The sequence below is a fragment of the Octopus sinensis genome, unplaced genomic scaffold (assembly GCF_006345805.1).
Source record: "Octopus sinensis unplaced genomic scaffold, ASM634580v1 Contig13566, whole genome shotgun sequence".
In the NCBI taxonomy this organism is placed as follows: Eukaryota; Metazoa; Mollusca; class Cephalopoda; order Octopoda; family Octopodidae; genus Octopus; species Octopus sinensis.
Window position 1 is genome coordinate 12,890 of NW_021833011.1, and position 17,161 is coordinate 30,050.

The following is a 17,161-nucleotide window of genomic DNA, read 5'->3' on the forward strand; positions in this document are numbered from 1 at the left end:
CAGACAAGGGACCAGGGGCATAGAGTGAGGCTGTCAGATCTCCTCTTGTCACATCTGGACAATCCAGATGGTTCTAAGATGTATGGGATGTTTTCCCGGGCCAAGCTCCTCTTGAGTATCAAGTTCAACTCTATATGATGCGCAAAGCGACCAGCATGAAAAAGTGTATCTATAAAGCGACATTTTCGGTCATTTGTTTAAATTTTCTCTCCTAAATCATCAAATTCAATTATTTGAAGGAGATGGGTTTTGAGATTTAAATTTGGCAATTTTCTAAGATTTTAATTTTGTTATGAGGGGCCCATCGATCTTGAAGTGCCTCGTGCCCCCTATGGTTTAAATACAACCCTGCATCTGAAAGGTATTTGCAGAACATTTCACGAAAAAAAAAAAAAAAGAAAAAACATTAATTTTTCTGAAAGTTATGAGAAAACAAAGTCATGGGGCAAAGTTGTGTGGTTATGATGTAGTGAAAAGTATTGAAAGTGACTTTGTGAAGAATATGTAAAGCAATCGAAAAATGGGTTTACAGAAATCAAATTAGGAAGTTGTAAAGCGCAAACTTACCTCGTAACAACTCAGAGCAAAATTGAAACTTGAATATTTATATGATGGTTTTTAAGTCGTTGATTAGTTTAACAATTTTGTATGATATCAATGTTTTTCCGAGAAAAAACACTTCCCCTTTGTCCTCTTTTTCATTATTTGCTTTCACGAGTACTTTGTGATAACAGTTTATTATCATTATTTGCAACAGACGAAATATAAAAAAGGAAGTGGCTGATAAAGAGAGAAAGAAATAGGTTTTAATAGGAAATACACGGTGAAAGTAGGTTAGGGAAGATTTCACTTTCATTTTTGTCAATGACCTCAGTAAAACTTACCTGGTTTTCCCCAGTGGTGGCCACTGATTGGCATGTTTCCACCCCACCCACAAACCTTCTGTGGGTACACACAGAGTCTTACCTACTTATATGTGCACCCTATCAACAGGTTTGTTTCCTCATAACTTTCAGAAAAATGGATATTTTAAGAAATTTTCTACAAATGACGTAGTTGACGATTATATGAGAATTGATATGAAAAAGAAAGTAGGTGAGTGCTCACAACAGCACACAATGAGACACATAACGATATCTTTTTTCAGTTCAAAGTTCATTTAGTAGATATATGCGATATGTGTCAGTATGTATTCTTTTACTTGTTTCAGTAATTTGACTGTGGCCATGCTGGAGCACCGCCTTGAAGGGTTTTTAAAGTTGAAGAAATTGACACCAGAACTTATTCTTTGTAAGCCTAGTACTTATTCTCTCGTTTTTTTTTTCTTTTTGCTGAACGCTAGGTTGCGGGGATAAAGACGCACCAAGCAATAGCGAGGGACGGACGGAGATACGCGCGTGCGCACACACACACGCATATATATATAGTACAAAGTAAGATAGGGGTTATGGGTGTAACCCACTATGGGATATCATTTATCCAATATACTGTTGGTAAAGTACCCAAATTCTTAATACATAAATGTTTTTAATTGCAAATTAATTAACTCATTTATTGTATTAAACGGGTGAAGGTAAAGAAATATTTTTACCGTAAATTTATAATACAAATGGAGAAACAAATTTGGTTTGTTCATCAACTTTCGGATATTAGAATGTTGGATTATTTATACATTTTACAAATGAGAACATCAAAAGCATACAAAAATGTTATATAAATCAATAGATAAGATAGTAATACAAATACAGATTTTAAAAGTCATAGTATAAATTAATGAAATCCATAAACTGCTTCTTACACCTGTTTTTACCTATGGTCAAAAGTGAATCTAATTTTCATTGCCTATAGATTTCAACATACTAAAGTTGTAGGCATTTAAAAAATATAATACTTATATATTAAAAAACCATAGGCCTCGTCAGAGGTTATAATGAACTTGAAAAATATTAATATTAATATTAATATACTAAACATGATACACATATTACTTAATATATTAAAATAAACAATAAACAAATATCAAAATATACATATATACATATACATACATACATATATATATACATATACATACATCCTTACATATATGTATGTGAAATGAACAGAAGTGTGATCAGCATCTTCTCATATATCAGGAAATTACATCTACATTATTATGGATAAATTCATCGTCTCTGAGTATGAAATATCTCCTAATATCTCCGGAAATTACACCTGCATTATTATGGATGGATTTACCTTTTCTGTGAAACTAAAAACCTTTTATAAAACTGTGCATCTTTAGAGAACTTGTGAAGTCTGCTTACAATCTAACTTTGCTTTTTATTGAACTCTCTTCGATACTTCATGAGTGTAGCCTCACCCCTAGGATGTTTGGAAAACTCATATGTGTTTTGGCTGATGAATACAGGACACTTGTATTTGCTGCAATATTTGCAGCTTTTAATAAAGCTGTTCTTCGTATGAAACAATTGTACTGAACAACTAATCCAGTCTTGTTGCTTTTTTCTTGTTTATAATCACCCCACATTATTTTATGGTTAATACCATATAGATTTCTGGTGCATCTAAGTTAAGTACCGCATTCATTTGAACTCATTGGAATTCACTTGAATCTTAATTGTTGTTACTTACATATATATATATATATATATATATATATATATATAATTACCCTGGAACCCGGAACGTCTCGCTGTGCTTGAGGAGACCTGTTGAGTCAAGTACATGAACATGAACATCGAAATAAATATAAATATCAATGGAAATAGTAGTTGTGATACCTGTGCCGCTGGCACATAAAAAGCACCATCCGAATGTGGCTGATGCCAGCGCCGCCCCGACTGGCTTCTGTGCCAGTGGCACATAAAAAGCACCATCTGAACGTGGCTGACGCCAGCCAGCGCCGCCCCTACTGGCTCCTGTGCCGGTGGCACATAAAAAGCACCATCTGAACGTGGTCGATGCCAGCGCTGCCCCGACTGGCTTCTGTGCCGGTGGCACATAAAAAGCACCATCCGAACGTGGCCGATGCCAGCGACGCCCCGACCGGCTTCTGTGCCGGTGGCACATAAAAAGCACCATCCGAACGTGGCCGATGCCAGCACCGCCCCGACTGGCTCCTGTGCCAGTGGCACATAAAAAGCACCATCCAAACGTGGCCGATGCCAGCGCCACCCCGACTGGCTTCTGTGCCGGTGGCACATAAAAAGCACCATCCGAACGTGGCCGTTGCCAGCGCCGCCTTAGCTGGCTTCCGTGCCGGTGGCACGTTAAAAGCTCCAACCGATTGTGGCCGATGCCGGACCCCCCTGGCACCTGTGCAGGTGGCACGTAAAAAGCACCCACTACACTCGCGGAGTGGTTGGCGTTAGGAAGGGCATCCAGCTGTAGAAACTCTGCCAGATCAGACTGGAGCCTGGTGCAGTCCCTGGCTTCCCAGACCCCGGTCGAACCGTCCAACCCGTGCTAGCGCGGAAAACGGACGTTAAACGATGATGATGATATATATATATATATATATACAATACAAATATACATACATAAGCAAAGCATATATAGTATTCACATGCGCAAAATACATTAATGAACACAATTAAACAATATATTCCAGTGGATATACCATACGTCATATACGTATATAAACACGTCTATGCTTATCAGTAACAACAATATTATTGTATTAACAATAATCTTCAACAGATCTTACATACTATAATAATGTCTTTGTGAGCTATTAGAGGTTGAGAAACCAACTAAGGGATAGGACCTATCCAATATACTGCTGGTAGTGTACCCAATTATTCATAGCCAAGTGCTAGTTATTGCACTCGCAGTTGAGTATTATATATGGGCGGGGGTAAAAAAGTGATTTACCCCTGATTTATACGGCAAATAAGAAAACGGAGAGGATATACAATTGACAGACATCAGCCAGTGAACATTCAAGTATGTCTATTTATTCAATTGTATTGGATAAATACACGCATAATTGCTGGCCTTATTCCTAAATTAGAAATCATTAATCCTCTTTGACCATCTTATTTCAGTTTTCCGTAACCTCTGCCTCATTGACAGTTCATCATCGCAGGTATTGCAATTCAGGGGAAATAACTGATACACATTGTCATAAGAGTAATTCACCTTGACGGATTTAAGCAACTGGACAAATGAATCTTTTATGAATAAAAACATCGGTTGTCAACGTTTTCAGTCACATATTTAGCTTAGAACACAGTTAAAGAAAGGCTCAGCGGGAGAGAGAGAGAGAGAAAGTGGTGCTGCTACTGTTTCTGGTTGTTGTTGTTGTTGTTGTTAAGCAACAAGACGGTTAAGGGTGATTAAGGTGATGGTCTAGGGCTTAAAGGCGGGAGATCCCAGACCTTAGATAAAAAAAATCTTTGGTCGTCTTGTTGTAGTCGAGGGCTCTTCGTTGACGCTCGACACTATTGGGAGGTGGCCCTCGAGGTCGCTGGAAATAGAAATCTCCAGGCCCAAATTCTTGGACGGCTACTGTTGTTGGTGCTAGAGCTGGTGGTGGAGGTGGCGACGGTGAGTGGATGGAGAAAAATAATTTTTTGGGGAATTGAACTAAATTTTTTTAATATCACCTATTACTTAACACATGCACATCCCAAACTTGCCATTCACTTCCGAAAGAAACCAGTTTCCCCTTTGCCTGTCTTATGCAGTGGCTATCCACAAATCACAAGGGCAGACATTTGATCGAGTGGGGGCTGTTCTTGCCTGAACCTGTATTCGGCCATGGTCAGCAATATGTTGCATTCTCAAGGGTTTGCAAATTATCCAATGCGTGAGTTAAAGCTGTCAACACTGACAAAGAAGGGAAGAAAAGAGCGATAACTTACACAAAGAACATAATCTGCAAAGAAGTAGTGGATTAAAAGATTTATGCAAATTGAAATGTGTATTGGCTCTGACCCATCGCATTGGCTCATAAGTTACCAACGATGTGGTTTGCAGCGTATGCCATCATAATAATACTAAAACTCTATGGATGTTTGTTGGTACTCGAAAATATCTCAGAAATAGTATATTTTATCTTAATCTTTTCTTTTTCTTGCATATTTATTTTCATACTTAGCATCGACAGTACAATATTTGTGACGTTTTTTGTGACATTATTAATGAAAAGGAGTAAACACAATTTTTGTCTATTTCTTGAAAAAAAAGAAAAAGCATAGCTTCCGTGACATCAACACCATACACACATACAGAATACATACACATATAACGAATGTGATGGGGTGTCAATCAACACAAACCACGGCCTCCATCTGTGACATATTGCAGCAATCCGTCGGTTACTATGACGAGAGTTCCAGTTAATCCAATCATCGGAACAGCCTCGTCGGGAATGAACATGCAAATGGCTAAGCCTCCACAGACACGTGTGCGCCTTAACGTAGTTCTCGGGGGGGAGATTCAGCGTGATACAGAGTGTGACAAGGGTGGCCCTTAGAAATACAGGTACAACAGAAACAGGAAGAGAGAGTGAGAGAAAGCTGTGGTGAAAGAGTACGACAAGGTTCGCCACTATCCCCTACCAGAGCCTCGTGGAGCTGTGGGGTGTTTTTGCTCAATAAACACTCACAACGCCCGGTCTGGGAATTGAAACTTCGATCCTACGACCGTGAGTCCACTACCTTAACCACTGAGCCATTGCGCCTCCACTGTCTGTGACATATACATACACATAGTCTTCGCGCACTCTGAGCAAAAGAAAAAAAAAAACATTGACTTTTGACGTACACAATATTTTAATGATTTGGAAATATTTTTAACTGAATGGCATTTCAAAAATATAAGTTGTTTGTTAAGCAAGAATTTATATTTTAGCATTCTTCAAACACTATTTTAATGGATTTTTAATTATTTTCAGGTCGTTAATTTCCATAATTTGTTTTTTATTTATTTACATTTGTTTTAGAGTGAATGAGAGAAGAAAGTGAAAGATGTGTGTACGTGTATAGGAAATGGACGTGTGTGTGTGGAAGAGGGAGAGAGGGTGGGGGGGAAGAGAGAAAGCGAAGGGGTGTTTTGTCATGTATACGTACATACATCAATACATATGCGTACACTCTTTTTTGTATGTACGTGTGCATGTGTGTTTGTGGGTGTGTGGAGAGAGAGAAAGAGAATGAGCGAGAGTGAGTGAGTGAACGTGTGTGTTCTCATGTATGCGTAAGTGGCACTCTCTCTCTCATACACACACACACACACACGTCCATTTCATATACGCGTTCATACATCTTTCATGTTCTCCTCTATTTCACTTTAAAACAATTGTAAATAAATAAAACAATTTTACGGAAATTAACGAACAAAATCAGCTGATCTGGATGACAGTTCTGAGAGTCAAAGCGAAAGATTGCCCCAAGGGAATACCATTACAAATTTTTTCGAATGCAGTCAACATATCCCAGCTCCAAAGATTTGGCTGCTATTTCTAGCACGCCCTGATACCATGTAGCAGCTATTTGCGATAAAAGACTCAAAATACCTGTTATGAGGTATCAGGGTGTGCAAGAAATAGCAACGAAATCTTTCCTTTTCCGGGGAAACGAGCCGTTTACGCTTAATTTCGATGTCACTTTCGTTGAAAGCATACAAAACAACCTAGAAAAGAGAGAGAGAAAAAAAACATGAAACAAACATCCGTTGCTGGGAAACTCAGATTCCAGGTGACCTACGGTCACGGGTAGTCTAGTGTTACATTAATTTTCACCCCCGTGAAGTTGTGACCCCTATATTTTCCATATAAAATAAATGTTTTTACTATAATTATTTTTTTTTTTCTAGATATGAAATTGTGACAATGAGAATATTAAAATGTAATTTTTCTGTTAATGGGGAAAATGGAAAATAAGAGTGAATATTTATTTTATGAGTGCTGTGTATTAAGTCTATAAAATTGTGCACAAAGTATATAAAGCGCATTAAGTAATCATCGTATTCATTTTCAATGAATAGCAGATGAGCGACAATCTTTCAATAGAGATATAGCAATAACCATTTTAGCCATTTTGAAATGTGGCGCAAATTGGCAATATGACGTAATGTCTTTGCCGAACAATTATTATTTTCGTTTTTTTCCATTGGTTAATATAGCTACTCATATAAAGATTCTAAAAGTTTCGTAAAGAATATTTGTCATGGATTTCGATTCTTTTTAGTCAAGTTGAGCAGTTATAAAACCCTGGATTTTGGGAAAAATTCAGTGTTTGTTGGATGTCACTGAACTCCACGACACTCACTCTTTTGAGACATCGGTAATTTTCATGCCATGTCTAAGTTAATCACAAGTCTATTTTGATTTGTTGGTTAATGTATTAGCTAGAATTGAGAAATTAGTTAATGAAATTATAGTCGTTCTTCTTCACGAGAAAGTTATCTTTCCTACTGTAATAATATAAAATGTTATATTCATATAATAAAACTAATTAAAGAAAATGTTTCTCTTCACGTTTGTTTTTCAACTGAGCATAAATAAGTATGCATTTCTGTAATCCTTAATTTATGTTTTCTTATAGCGGTTTAAAGAACACAAAGAAAATATTTAACATACATGTCGTTAATATTCATAGCGTTTCATGCGTGTATGTCTCTATGACGTTATAACTGTAGTTAGGGTTTTAGGTATAATGATAACACTTGAGTATAAGTGACGTTGAATCATTATATTCTCCCTTACTCAGAGAAAAGCCAAATAAAATAATATACCTGAGAGAAAGCTTAAGGTTAAAACAAAAGCCGCCATAGAGACCACAACAGATTACACTTTCAGGTTTTTTGGATGAAATTCTCAGGAATAACCCAATAGGTTTACCATTTAATGCCATGAAAATTCACAGGTCCCGCTAATAGATTAATAAGTTTCGTGTTATAACATCTACAACTCGGATTTCATCCAACACTCGATCTAACAACCCAAATATTTGTTATGGTCACTGGTACAATAAACACACTGTACACTATTGATCTATTATGTATAGAAAGTCGTGAGGGCCATATTTCCTTTATCCTGTTGTTTTATTCCCTAATAACTTAGTTTCATGCGGCATTAAGTCATTGATATCTCTCATCAGATGTCGGAGAAGCATTCAAGCCGTTCGTAATAAAATGACTCGATGGAGTTGTAGTTCTACCTCATTTTACAATTTAAGAACAGTTATTCTGGTCAAAGTTCATCCCTGTATCTTTTTGGAAAGTCTCAACTCGGCTTAGGGTTTCCTTCATATCTTCCTCATTTTTGGCAAATATTTTCAGATCATACACAAAATGAAATTGCATTAGAAAGGGGTTTCTGTCTTCCTGTCGATTAACCGCATAGCCTTCAGATATTCTCAACGAAGAGGACGAGGCCACACTGAAAGTATAAATGGCATCAGAGAGACACTGTCCTCTTGAAATAGTCATTACAACAGCCTATCTTATCAGTGAGAATAGAACCACTCAAAGTTCGAAATGGTAGCCCAGAACGACGTCAGCTTGTATATGGCCTTGATAATGGTATTTAAAATTGTAGCAGGTCAAAGTTCATCGATGAGTGAGAGTAGACTTCACCGTTCTCGTAATCCGGATAGACTATGTAAGGGCGAAACCTGTTCTAAAATTAGGGAGAATTAGCACATAAAAACAATACTGTGACACATGGCTAATTTTGGAAAATGTGCTCCACTTCTTCCCCTGTTAGCTACGCCAGAGAGACTATGACCAGATTCCTCCTAAAAAGATGGTCAACAGGTGCACAAAGTCTTCCCAGATGCTTGTTCAACTCTGATATTATCACACTTTCGCAGTCACCTGGCACTTAATGGTTCATACAGTTTGTATAAATGTTACACCTGAGATTCTAACAAGCAATTAATCAGCAGTTTATCGCCATGTGATCGATATTATTTTTGAGTATCTTTTTTTTCTTCTACCAGTGCAATCAATTGGTATGTTTACTTCTCTGTTGTAAGTTTGATGGTAAAAGTCAATAAGTTACCTACATAGAAAGGCAGTTTTGTGTTCTACCATCCAACAATCAATTCTGTTTTTGCTGCGTTCCTGTCTTCAATTTTGTTACTATCACAAAATTCCCACCATTGATCCCTTGGTTTCAGTTTAAATCAAAGGCAATAATTCCATCATATCATTTCATAAATCCTGCAATCTGAATCAAACCCTTTACTTCTCACCAGATTTTCCTTCCCAATGAACGACCCCCTACTTTCCTGTGAACAAGTATCTGTGACATTCATTGATTGACCCCCCTCATATCTCATTGAGCAACTGATTGGTTGCGATGTAATTATTGGTTAATTAATTTATTCTCAGCTCCTCTTCCTGCTACCACGTTTCTACTCTCAGCTCTCCGCTCCTCTTCCAGACTAATTCATTTATACTCATTTCATCTGTCTGTAGACATTGTTTCCATTTTATTTTTCGGCGGACTTGGTTGGTGTGGTGAGGGTTACTCATTTGTTTGTTGGTGTGTAATAAGCAACAGAGCATAACTGATCAATAATTCCGTAGATCAACAATCTATTGTTTACCTTGTTCTTTTTTATTACATCCGCCTTCCTTAAGGAAGAGGTATTTTTAAAGTCATGTTATTATTCTGTCCGTGGACAAGATTCTCAAGAACCACTGGATGGATTCGCATGAAACTTTCAGGGATGTTTGGCCTCGTGACTGGCACGAACTTCATCTGTTGACTGATGAGTATAACAGAAGGCTGCGTCTTCGTATCACGTCGGGCCATCAATTTATGTAGTGGGAATATATATCAGTTCCAGGTGGTCTATGTGGCGTGTATGTTATTACAAGATTTCATAAGAGATCATGAATAAATTCAAGAACTATTTTACTACGTAAAAATGTATTTTATTTAATGGTCGTTGATGATCATAATCAAAATGTAGAATCTAGTTGAATGAAAATCTATGCAAGACAGATCAGAGATAGGAAATATGGAAATAACAGCTAAGGGATGGTTTTCAGCCATGTGGCGCAGAGAAACAGACGGACATAGAAATGACGTGAATGGCTCTACGTCTAATCGACTGAGAAGTGAGAGCAGGGTTAGCAAGCTTTTTTTATTAATGGAACGCTAGATATTCTAGAAACTTCCAAGAGAAATGCTAAGCTTCTTGAATAATAAAGAATCCGCTCTCGTGGCACAGATGTTTCCAGAACTTCAGTGAAGGGAGATTACTCTATAAACCTTCTTGCAAGGGACATCATTCAACTATTTAGCTACATAGACCATTACATATATATACATATATGAGAGAGTGAGAGGGGAGGACGGAGCTGAGTGTCGTGACTGTGAGAATGTCCTGAACCAGCAATATTATTATTAGTAGTAGTATTATATTATACAATGTAGTTAATAATCCATAAAGCACTCTGAAGTACTTTTGATTTTACCAAAGAATATCAAATAACTTGATAAGCATCTCCGGCATAGACATTAATTGTTTCGATAATTTTATCAAACATGGTTATTGTTAACCTACGGTTTGTGTTTATTATAGACAAAAATTTAGGTATAATAGACGTCATCAATATCAAAGTAATCATTGTGAATGCTAATAAGTCCACGTCTTCTCGACTTATTATATTGTTGCAAGCAAAGAAAAAAGATACGATTAGAAACAGTTTTATAATGGATTTACCAATCTCGTATCTCAATGGAAAATGATGGTTAACAATTGTCTTGAACAGCTTGGCATTTATGAATTCCTCTCCATATTTTACCTGAACCAATCTTGGACAAACGGTTTGGGTGAGTTTTTATAGACTGAACTATAACTGATTGATACTGCTTATAATGGCTTTCACAATTGCAACGGTATACACGAAAACATGGCAACAAACCATACGTCCCCGACATTATCAGGTTTAGCAAGAACCGTAACAGCTATCGTAAATATGTAATTGCAAAGAATTTGGAAACTTGTAAGAAATATAGATTGAATAAAGAGCCCATAATATATAAAATGGAAACGATAGAATAGTAAAAAGTACAGCAGCAATCTCGAAAATATGATTATTATTCCTATAGAGTGAGAAAAAATAAACTTTGGAATAGCTGAAAGGTAAAGTTGAAATCAAATAAACAATTGGCATTCCATAATAAACGAGGCACAGAAATAATTCACAGACAGAAAATACAGCAAATAAAATTGTAATGGAAACAAAGAACCAAAGTGTAATGAATTTCCAGAAAATATTTCTCTCGTAGTAATATAACCAAATTTTCTTTATACGATTAATCCAAGTATAAATTATTAAATACCAGATGGAAGATTATTAAATGCCAGATGGAAGATTGCAAAGATAAAGCATTGTACAAGTACTTGAGAATGAATGAAACTGAAAATAGGTGGATAAAGAAAAGAATGAATGGAAAATTTCATAGGGATATTGAAAATAAGACAGACAGAGAAAAAGATGGCTTTGGATTACTAAAAGTGATTTAAAACCGAGAACAGAGACTCTAATCTGTGCTGCCTAAGAGCAAGCATTAAAAACCAATTGCATCAAATACAGAATAGACAACACTGCATAAAGTGATAAGTACAGAGTTTGTAAACAAAATGGTGAACCGTATGGCGTATTACCAGTCAAAGAGCGCCAGTAACCCATAAAGAATATAAGAGAATTCATGAAAATAGAGCAAAGATTGTCCATTGGACACTTTGCAACAGGTATAGACTCGACAAAGTAAAACAGTGGTATAAATATAAACCCGAAATCATCATCGAAAATGATAATGTAAAGATCCTGTGGGATTTTGATTGAGTGCGACAATGAGATAGAGGATAGGAAACCAGAAATAGTCTTAATTGAGAAAGAAAGCAAACGATGCTGGATCATAGATATAGCGTGCCCAGCTGACAAGAAGTTATGCGATAAAGAAGAAAGAAAGTCGATATATATAACAGGTTAGCTTGGGAGGTTAAGCTGTTGTGGTCGATGAAAAAGGTGGTAGTAATATCAATAATTGTTGGACCCTGGGAAAAGTGAGTAAAAATCTTGAGAAATATATGAAACAAATCGGGCTGCAATAAGGGCGGAGCACTTGTAGAAAACAGCACTGCTTGGAACCGATCGAATATTCCAGATGGTGCTCAAAAAATAAGGGGTGTTACCTTAGTTCAGTGGACAGCTGACACCGTAGTACATCTCCAGCATTAGAAGCTGTGCAAAGACAACAAAATAATAATAATAATGATAACGATGATGATGATAAGAAGAATAAGAATAATAGGCCAAACATTGTATGGAAGGACTTCAGGTAAAAATAATGCCTACTCTTTGATATGATTGTCTCAATCGACATAAACGTATCTGTCAAGACCTACCAACAACTCAGCAAGTATAAAGATCTTGAAAAAAGAAACTGGCAAAATGTGGAACCTCAAGATATTATCACAAACAACACATGAATGTCGAAAGCCTGGCTAGATTATAAAAATGCTTTTGATATTCTACAACATAGCTGGATTACAAAATGACTAGAAATGTATAAAATAGCACCGACTCTGCAAAACGTCTTGTCTGTAAGTATGAGATCATAGAGAATAATACTGACTTTTAACAGTGACAATGAATTTCTCAATGCTGGAGTTGTAAGAATTTCATGTGGCATTTTCCAAAGTTACTCACTATCACCACTCCTCCTGTGTCTAGCCTTAATACCTCTCTCTAAATTGCTCAATGATGTACAATATGGGTATAAAATGTTTGATAAAAATATAAATCATCTCTTTTACATGGTTGATTTAAAGTTCTTTGGAAAAACTTACTAACAACTACAAGGTTTACTAGCAATTGTTAAACAATTCAGTGATGACGTCAGGATTCAATTTGGCTTCGATAGATGTGCAAAAGCTACTTTTATGAAAGGCAAAATGACAGAAACATCCAACGTTAATCTTCACCAGCAGAATATCATAAAGGAGTTAGAGTCAGCGGAGAGCTAAAAATACTTAGGGATATTTGAAGGTGATGGAATAAAACATTCAATGATGAGGGAAATGAACAGAAGAGAATGTTATCGCAGGGTAAAAGCAATACTCAAGACAGAGCTAAATGCAAGAAACAGGATCAAAGCGATCAATACTTTAGCCATACCGGTCGTGACTTATAGTTTCAATATCATTAACTGGTCAATCACTGGAATCTGTAATCTTGACAGAAAAATCTGAAAATTGTTGACAATGCATAGAATGCATCACCCTAAGGAAGATGGACTTTTACAGCTGGAATTAGCAATGAAAATTGTCACAATTGGCCTCAACACCTACCTGGAAAACTCTGATGACTGGATGTTAAAACTTGTCTTAAAGCATGAAAACAAGAAAGCATCATACTGAGTAACAAAACAGGCAAAGGATTGTCTAAGTGAATTCCTAGTACAACAAATCCCAGAAACAAGCACAGAAAAAGCTAAGCGTATGAAGACCCGTGCTAAAACTGCTTTCTTAGATATTCTTACGGATAAATGGCCTCTCAGTGGTAAATACCAAAAGGGAGCTAATAATGCCGGTATTGACAAAGCCATTACTCATGAATGGTTAGTGTCTTCTGGCTTAAAATCAGAAACAGAAGGCTTTATCATAGCAGCCCAAGATCAATGTCTACCTAAAGGAACTACCAGGCCAACATATTAAAGAATAGCAGTAGCCCAACATGTCGTGTATGTAAACAACAAAATGAAACCATTGATCTATGTCCAGTCTTCTTGCGCCTACAGAGTATCCCAACAGGCATAATAGAGCAGCACAGTATATTCACTGGGTAATTTTCAGAACCTGGACCTGCCCCATGATAAAAACTGATGGGAACACAAACCACCTCCAATGCTTGAAAATGATCACATCTCACTCCTCAGGAAAGTCACCGTTCAAACTGACAGAAAAATAGATGCGAATAGGCCAGACATCATATTGAAAGACTTCAGACAAAAATCATGTTCGGCAATAAACTCACGCGTAGTCACAGTAGTTTCGGTATGGCGCAGGAATCATGTTCCAATCGACATATAGGTATGTCATACTTACCAGCAACTCAGCAAAAAGCAAAAGTTAAGATCTTGAAACAGAAATTGGCAAAATGTGGAACCTCAAGACTAAAACAATACCTGTTGACATAGGTGTCCTAGAAATGATAGCAAAAGGGGCTGATTCCTACCTAGCTCTGATATCAGGAAACCCCAAATAGCAGAAATTCAGATGATAGTGCCTATGGGAACAGCCCATATCCTACATAAGGTACTGTCTATGTAATCTCAAATGTTAAAACACTCATAATTTTCTTATGTTTTCTTAAACATTCTCTAGAAGAATACTTTGTGCAAAACCAAATATGTGACACACTAAGCATAATACTTCAAACTTGTTGTCTCTCGAAATCTCTGGGTGAGACTTGGAGTCAACTTGTACAAATACAAAGTAAAAGTCAAACATATAATAATAATAATAATAATATAATAATAATATAATAATAATATAAATCGCTACATAGATAAGACATAAAAATATCTATAAACATCTCAAAGTTTTAGTAAACATAGAAAGTAATAGAAAAGGTGTACAGATTTTTGGGGGAGAGCTGTTAAATTGCCATCCTGTCGTATTTCGTAAATTTATATATCTTAGTTATGCTAGGTCCTCTCAAAATTTAGATTTCTATACATAAATTCGTCCATACGCTAGAATTTTGGCTAGCTTAACTGCCTGCTACCCCTTCGTCTCCTCTCTCGCGCCTTTACCTTTCCACAGATCATAACCCAACTTTGTTTTCTGTAGTATTTCAATCAAGAGAATATCAGTGGGGGGGACACTGTTCTCCTGGAAGATTCTTCTCCTGATTTTCACCTCTTCGATGATGATAAAGATGTAGTTCAGACTATCAAAATGTGCTGCGATGGCGATGAGACGAGGAAGGCTTGCCAGAACAGAAGGCATATGGCTACCAAGTGGTGAAACGATGAACGCAGTTCAACCACCTCACCAACTATAAATACCCGAGAATACTTGATGCGGATGGACTCAAATACCACGACATGAAGGAAAAGACAAAAAGAGAGTACATGCAGAGAGTGAGAAACTATTGGCCTCAAAACTGCACACCAGAAACAAAAACTTCGGCAATAAACACATAGTCACAGTATTTCGGTATGGCGCTGGAATCCTGAAGTGGACACAGGATGAGCTAAAGGAGATGGACAGGAAGTCAAGAAAGCTCCTGACGATTTATGAAGCCCATCATCAATGTGCAGACATTGATCGTCTATACATGAAGAGAGTAAATGGAGGAAGAGGACTGATAGTTATGGAAGACTGCGTGCGTATCAAACTTGAGCGCTTAATGAGATATTAAGCCCAAAGTAAGGAAACCTTCATAGCGACAGTTAGGAACGAGTGAGTATTGATAGCAGTGAGAAAAGGGAAAACAAAGGAAGAAGTACCAAAAGGGACATGAGGAAGAATTACGCAAGAAGGGACTACACAATCAATTCCATGTAGCCACAACAGAAGTTGCTGGGAAAAGTAGGTGGGATGGGTTGATGAAAGGAACCCTAAAAAAAGAGACCGGCAGCACAAGACCAAGCTTTGGCCACGAACTGAAGGGTCAACCTAGGAATGAGCAAGTGTCTCTTTTGTGCCGAATCTGCAACAGAGAAGGAATGCTTAAGATTTGCCCACAAACCACTAGAAGTCGTGGCGATACTACCAGGTAGTGAAAGTGCTACATTGAAAAGTGGGGGCTAGAGAGAGGAAAGACGTGGTATGAGAACAAACCGCAGGGAGTGGCGGAGACGGAGACTAACAAAATCCTTTGGGATTTCCCAATCCAAACAGATCAGGTACTACTGCATAATAGACCGGACTTACAGTAGTGGACAAGATGCACCACGTATGCTCTACAGTTGAAGTTGCATGCCCACGAATAGTCAATAAGGAAGGTGAAAAGATAGATAGACAGATAGATAGATAATAGATAGATAGATGATGGATGGATGGATGGATGGATGGATGGATGGATGGATGGATGGATGGATGAGATAGATAGATAGATAGATAGATAGATATAGATATAGATAGATAGATGGAGATAATAGATAGAGATGGATAGATAGATAGATAGATATGATAGATAGATAATAGATAGATAGATAGATAGATAGATAGATAGATAGATATAGATAGATAGATAGATAGATAGATAGATAGATAGATACAATCATCTCTTGTAATATAATGCCAGGCTTTGGAAAATGGTGAAGACGATAGTGCCAATTATTGTTGGTTCCTTGGGAACAGTATCAGAAGGCATTAAGAGGAAAAATAGGAAATTGGTATAGAGTGTCCAGTAAACTGTTACAAAACGTTGGCCTCCTTGGCATGACCAGAATAATCAGGAAAATTATTAGCTGAAATGAACGAATAGCATGGTAGCGTAGGTTGGGTAATAAGGCCGCTACGCATGCAAGACTCCACAAAACCTGTGACAATGAGCAAATAAAATGATAATACCAATGGGAGCAAACAAATTTGTAGCCTTAATTCCTGGAATCCTAAAGTAAGTGAATCACAAATGACCATACACATAGTGACCTCATATATATTACGTAAATTCCTCTCAATGTTATTGCAGTAGTATTCATTCGGCTTGTATTATGAAATTTTAAAAGAAATTTTTTAGATATATTTATTTATAACACACGGACATCAATTTGTTTACAACTGCAAATTCGGCTTTAGGTGAGGTTATATTTTCACATAATTATGTCAGCAAATATTACACGATTTACTAGAAATAATTATGCGATTATCAGAAATAGCAATATCAGTCAACACTTTAATCATTTTAATTACATCAGCAATCATGGGAATGCATCAATTAGGAAATTACGAAAACTGGAACTTATATAGGATACAAGATAAAAATTTGGGTAAATGGATACAAAGTATTTCTAAATACAGAAAATTAATAATAATCCTTTCAACTGGAAGCACAAGGCTCAAATTAGTACCAGTGCATAACTGCTACTAATTTTATCATGCCCGAAAGGATGAAAGGCAAAGTCAACCTCGGTGGAATGTGAACTCAGAACGTAACAGTAGATGAAAAACAC